The sequence below is a fragment of the Dendrobium catenatum genome, unplaced genomic scaffold (genome assembly GCF_001605985.2).
Source record: "Dendrobium catenatum unplaced genomic scaffold, ASM160598v2 fragScaff_scaffold_203, whole genome shotgun sequence".
In the NCBI taxonomy this organism is placed as follows: domain Eukaryota; kingdom Viridiplantae; phylum Streptophyta; class Magnoliopsida; order Asparagales; family Orchidaceae; genus Dendrobium; species Dendrobium catenatum.
In genome coordinates, this window is record NW_021318665.1 from 1,057,364 (window position 1) to 1,064,006 (window position 6,643).

The window sequence follows — 6,643 nt, forward strand, 5'->3', positions numbered from 1 at the left end:
ATAAAAAAAAAGCAAACTCATATTCCTTTTATTCATACAAGAAAAATAATATAGGAGAATTAATAAAGATAGACTTCACTTGGAAGAATCAGTTGATATTTTCCACACTCCTTCCTCTAATAATAGAATTGCTTACATAATATAGGCTAAGATATCCAAATGCAAGTATCTTACCCATTTCTAGTTACTTAGACTTTACTCTATAGTAGAACTAAAGAAAGGAACTCAATAGTACAATACTCTACTAAAAATTATAGAACTCCTCTAACATAAGAACTAAAATACTATTTAGATAAGTGCCAAAATTTCTTTAGCCACCGCGATGCTTGGAGTATGGTTGTTATAGCATTGTAAGATGAACTTGTACCTCAACACCATAAGACTTTCTCTTCTACAGCATTGTGCTGACCTTGCATGTTCAATAATTAAACTAGCGTATCTTTTGGCTAAGTCAATGCAACTTTTCATTTTGGTAATGGCTTTGTTGTGGTGCTACATAATTTCACTATAGGAAAATCACTCATTACCGGTAGTTTGTTCTGACGGTTACTACTTCTTTTTTGGTGGTTTAGAAAAACATTAGCGGCTTCTCGCCGATTTCGAAACTACCGAAAAAATGACATCGGCAATCTTTTCCGGTGGTGTTTTTCTTGCAGTTTTTTTCACCGGCAGTTTTCCGACGGTCTAGCACCGATGACCACCAGTTTTATTACCGACGGCATAACGGCCGTTCAACTGTCTATATAAATATCATCATTATGACAGTGTAGACCGCTGGTAACCCACCGGTAAAATCACAAGCGGTTTACCGATGGTTAAAACCAAAGGAATCGTCAATGGTGAGACCGCCGGCATGTTGCCGGTGTACCACCAGACACCGTCGACAAACCGCTGGTATTTACTGACTGTTTTAGTAGTTTTCTGATGGCTTTAATTAGCCGTATGGTATCAAAGTTTTTGGCAGCCAAAATCGTCAATTGGCCATCGGAAACCTGTAGCATTTGAAAAAAAAAATTGATAGCCTCCCCTCTATTTTACTAATTTTCACCCTAAACTCTAAACTTGCATAGAAAATATAACAATATTCACAAATTTGGGCAACACGCCACTATAGTCAATCACAACAATTATCACAAATATATTCATCAAAACAAATAAATAAGTTAAACCAAATAATTTCATAACTAAGTTCATAAATTTAACCAAATAAGTTCATAAATAAGTTCAATAAGTGAAACAAAATAAGTTCATAACCAAATAAGTTAACAATAAGTTCATTATAAGTTCATCAAACAAAAAAGAGTACTAATCCTCCTCCGTATCCTCACTGTCTGGTGATGCATATGTCTGTTAGGATTAACACTCAACTTTTTTTGAGAAAACTTTGACGTAAAAGATCTATGAGGAGGTTCGTCACCTGAAGCCATCTGCATTAAAAGAAACAATTAGTAAAGCATTGTAATATATAAAAAATAAAGAATACAAAATACACATTAATGAATTACAAAAATAAAGAATGACAGAATACAAAATAATGATTAATATTTTTATTGCTCAGAATTCAAAAAGTACACTTCTATAAGTACAAAACTATACAAAAATATTACAAAAACTATAATTCTACAATTTTAAATTATAAAAACTATAATTCTAAATTATAAAAACTACTTAGAATCAGAAATAAATTATAATACTAAGTTAAGTGTTGCGGAGATGAGGATGCTTAGGTCTACCTCTACCATTCTTAACATAAGTCAAATTTAATACCTCAACTTTTCTTACCGAGTCATCATAAGGCCTCCTTTTAATGTAACCAAACCATCTCAAGCAACTCTCTCTAATCTTATCTTCCATTGGAGCTACTCCAACCTTATCACGTATATTCTCATTTCATATCCAATCTCCAAGGGTCAAGTCACTCATCCACCCGAGCAAAAACAACTTCGAAATTTTATGGTGCTGAATGTTGGCCATTAAAGGAGAAGCATAATACTAAGATAAGTGTTGCAGAGATGAGGATGCATAGGTCTAACTCTACCTTTCTTAACATAAGTCAAATCTGAAAGTTTATTTGGGATGTTAAGCCCTATAGAACTAGACCAAGGCTAACCAAGAGGGGGGGGGGTGAATTGGTATTTTTAAAAATTTCTTTAGGCAAAGCACGAATACAAACTAAATCACCACAAAAAAATAAGCGCGGAAGAAAATAAATGCGGAAGCAGCAAAAAATAAGAACATAAAGGTTTATAGTGGTTTGGTCAACTCGACCTACGTCCACTCCTTGGAGGCGCCCTCCGAGTATTGCACTACAATCGTAACTCTCCTTTAGCCCCCACAGCTAGGCGGAGAAGCCTTTACAAGCACCTCTTTTTGCCACACCCGATAAGGCAGAGAACCTTCCTCCTTTTGCTTCCTTCTGAAGCAGATAGAGAACCTTGATCACTTGCTGGAACTTACCTCTCCCAACCCTTCCAAGGACAAGAGACTCTAGGGAAGAAGAAGTGGAACAATGCTTGGAGCAACCCTTATGAATCTCCTCACATGCTCCCTCTCACAAGATCCTCTCTCTCTCTCTCTCTCTCTCTCTCCTTTAGGTTTTCTCAGGTAAAGACAACAGCCAAGGATTTTCAAAAACATTGATCAAGAGCTCTTAAATAGAAGATCTTCAATGGAGCTCATTAATTGCAAGTTGTCGACTATATCTTCCAGGACGATATGGATATCGTCCTAGCCGATCAGTACAAATCCCATGAGATCGGCCAGAGCATCGCCCTGAATGCAAACTAGACGATTGAAAATTAGCTTGATCATCCAGGACGATATCACGATCATCCAGGCTAATCAGTTCAAATCAGATGAAAATTGTCCAGAGCATCGTCCTGAATTCAAGCTGTCCGATCCCGATCGTCCAGCACATCACCCTGAATTAGTGCTGACCGATATTTATCGTCCAGAAGTAACTAAGGTTTTTGAATTGATCATCCTGGCCGATCCTGCGATTCTCCAGGACAATGTGATCGTATCAATCATCCTTAATTGCTTCCTTGATTTGTCTGATTAATTAAGGCATAATTGTGAATATCGTCTAGGCCGGTTCAAGATTGTCCTGGCCGATTGCCAAAAATACAGAATACCTTAATTGTTTATGGCGTCAATATCTTTCTGTTTTGAGCATATCATCCAGGCCGATACAAGTATCATCCAGGACGATTGGCTAATGACGGCTGCCTTAATTAAGAACCCCTGATTAGAACTTCTATTTTGAGCCCGATCGTCCAGGCCGATGTAAATATTGTCCTGGCCGATTTGAGTAAAAATAGAAATTCTAAGCCTCTCAAGTGTGTGTGTAGGGTTACTTTGCATTAGTAACACCAAAGATTACAATTGACTCAAGAGGGGAAAAATAAAATTACAGACTGACTCAACCCTAATCTACCCCATCTTGAGCTGATTCCGATTTCTGTTCGATCTTTGAGTCCTGAAAAGTTAGTAGAAAAAAGCAGTCGTAGTGAAGCAAGATTTGTTTGCTATCATCAAAATCATAATCTAAAAATATGTTTGTAACAAAATCTAATACCTCAACTTTCCTTACTGGGTCATCAGAAGGCCTCCATTTAATGTGAACAAACCATGTAAAGCGACTCTCTCTTTAGACTCTTATGGTTGACCTCCATAATTCAAGTTTACCATCTACTCCCTCTCTAGTCTTATCAACAAGAAGTATATCAACAACAAAAAACATACAACAAGGTACATCCTGTCGCAAATGTCTAGTGAGAATATCCATGACTAAAGCAAAAAGAACATCCATGCTCCTTTAATATCATATCTCTAGGGGCAAAAGCCACTCATCCACATAAGCACCCTCATCTCTGTAACACTTAACTTAGTATTATGCTTCTCTTTTAATGACCAAGATTCGGCACCATAAAGCATTGCAGATCTCACCACCATCTTATAGAATTTTCCCTTAAGTTTTAAGGGGACTTTTCTATCACACAACAAGCCCAATTCATTCCTTCATTTCAACCATCCAACTTTAATTCTGTTGATAATATCCCCTTCTATTTCACCATCACTCTAAACAATAGATCCAAGATATCTAAAATGTATACTTTTATTAATGACTTGATCGCCCAAAGTCACAAACCCCTCACTAGGTCTATTACTACTAAAATTAAACATCATATATTTAGTTTTAGATCTACTCAAGCGAAAACTATTAGACTCTGTGGTTGACCTCCATAATTCAAGTTTACCATCAACTCCCTCTCTAGTCTTATCAACAAGAAGAATATCATCAACAAAAATCATACAACAAGGTACATCCTCTCACAAATGTCTGGTGAGAACATCCATGCTCATTTCGTATCCTATCTCTAGGGGTGAAGCCACTCATCCACCTGAGCACCCTCATCTCTGCAACACTTAACTTAGTATTATGCTTCTCTTTTAATGACCAAGATTTGACACCATAAAGTATTGCAGATCTCACCACCATCTTATAGAATTTCCCCTTAAGTTTGAGGGGGACTTTTCTATCACACAACAAACCCGATTCATTCCTCCATTTCAACCATCCAACTTGAATTCTACTGATAATATCCCATTTTATTTCACCATCACTCTAAACAATAGATCCAAGATATCTAAAACATGTACTTTTATTAATGACTTGCAAGTTCAAGCTGGTAGTTCAAGCTGAAAAAATTTTACTTAACACCAAAAATAGACCACCAAAAATAAATTTACTTAACACCGGTAGTTCAAGCTGCTGCTAATGTACTGGTAAGATTTAATGCTGGCCATTTAATGACAGTTTCTGGACCGCCGCTATTTCGGACGGCTATAATTTATAGAACTGCATGTTAGATTGCAGGTAAAAATTGGCAGTCACACCACCGGTTAAGCCGCCGTTATTGCTGGTGGCTGGAAAACCGCTGGTCCAGACTACCGATAATTGATGAACTTCCTGTAGTATTTTAGTGTTGTGGTGTTTGAAAGAACAAACTTGCATTATGATATTGTGATGATCGGTGCTCTGGCACTCATTTTCTTAAGACTCTAATGTTGTTGTGTTAATTTCTGGTGGATAGGCGATGGCCTTGGCTCAACCACAGTGTTGATGTCCTTAAATTTTTAGAGCGATCAATGCTAAAATTTTGAATTAGGTGCTAGGGCATTATAGATGGAAACTTCATAACATTAAATCTTTGGGAACTATGATGCTCATTTAATACATGAATTTTTTCATTCTGAATATTTCTTACACAAACATAACTAAAATAACATTTTCATTAAATTTTAACACAATTTACTCTTAACATGTATCTCTGCCATTATAAGGAGCAAAAAAAAGGAGTGGCATCTCCATCATTACGAGCAGTAGAAGAAGGAAGCCTTATGAAAAGCAAAATGAGGTAGTCAACACATTTTAGGAGGAAGAGTATGCAAATGTTATTCTCCACCTAGAAATGGAGAAGGGATTCTCTACTTGTTGAGTGCAAAAAAGAGTGTTTTACAAGTGTAATTCCTAAGGAGGGAGGGCCTTTGGGGAGTGGATATGGGTCAAGTTTGACCAAACCCCTATAAAATCTTGATTTGCATTTTGTTTTACTTATCTAAACTTTATTTCTTGCAAATTTATTATATGAGGTTTGTGGTTTTAAACTATTATGATTGCATTCTAGAACTATTCTCAAAATAAACCCTTCATAAGTTTTTTATTAATGAAAACATTTATTTTGAATTTTTATCAAATTAATCTTAAGTTATTTTATTGCTCTCAAAAATAAAAATAAAAAATTTCTATTTTTACTTTTGATTTAAAGTTTTACTAATATTTTAAAATACTTTCACAGCACTTTATACTTTTTCTTAATTATTCTTTTAAATAGTAAAGTCAGCCCCCTCTTGGTTGTGTCATGATTCTTTTAAGTGGTATTAGAGTTGTCCCTTATCTATTTGGTTTAATCATCTCAAGTAGATTCTAGCATGGCACCAATTGGTAATAGAACACTTTGGAAGAGTAATTTATTTCCCAACCACCACTGTTTGATAGTATTCATTGCGATTTAAAAAAAAATAGAATGTCTACTTTTATACATTTAATTAATTATTAAGTGGTATTTAAATCAAATTTAATCTTCATCACCCTATAGTTTACTAAATTCAGTCTAGAGGATAAAGAATTTGAAAAATTAAATTTGAAATATTTAAACTCTTTTGTGCACTTAAGCTTGAAGACTATATGTGTGTATCCACTTGCACAATTGAAAAAGAAATCTAGGCTAAATTTTATATTATATATGGAGGAAAAAATTAAGTTAAGGAATGAAGATTAAATATTTTCCTTCATGATTATTGACTATTTAGCTTACAACATGGTGAAACCATTACTGGCATGTATACCCGTTATGCAAAATTTATTATATCTTTGCATGCACTTGGAAAAAGTAAAAATGCAAAAATGGTTAATAATATTCGTAGATGCTTACCTAAATCTTGGGATGCCAAAGAGATGATGATCTCTAAATCAAAAGATTTGAATGTTTATTCTTATTAATATTTCCTTAGTTCACTAATTTATATGAGCAAAAAAATTTCTAAGGAATTACATATATATTAGCAAAGAAAGGAGAAT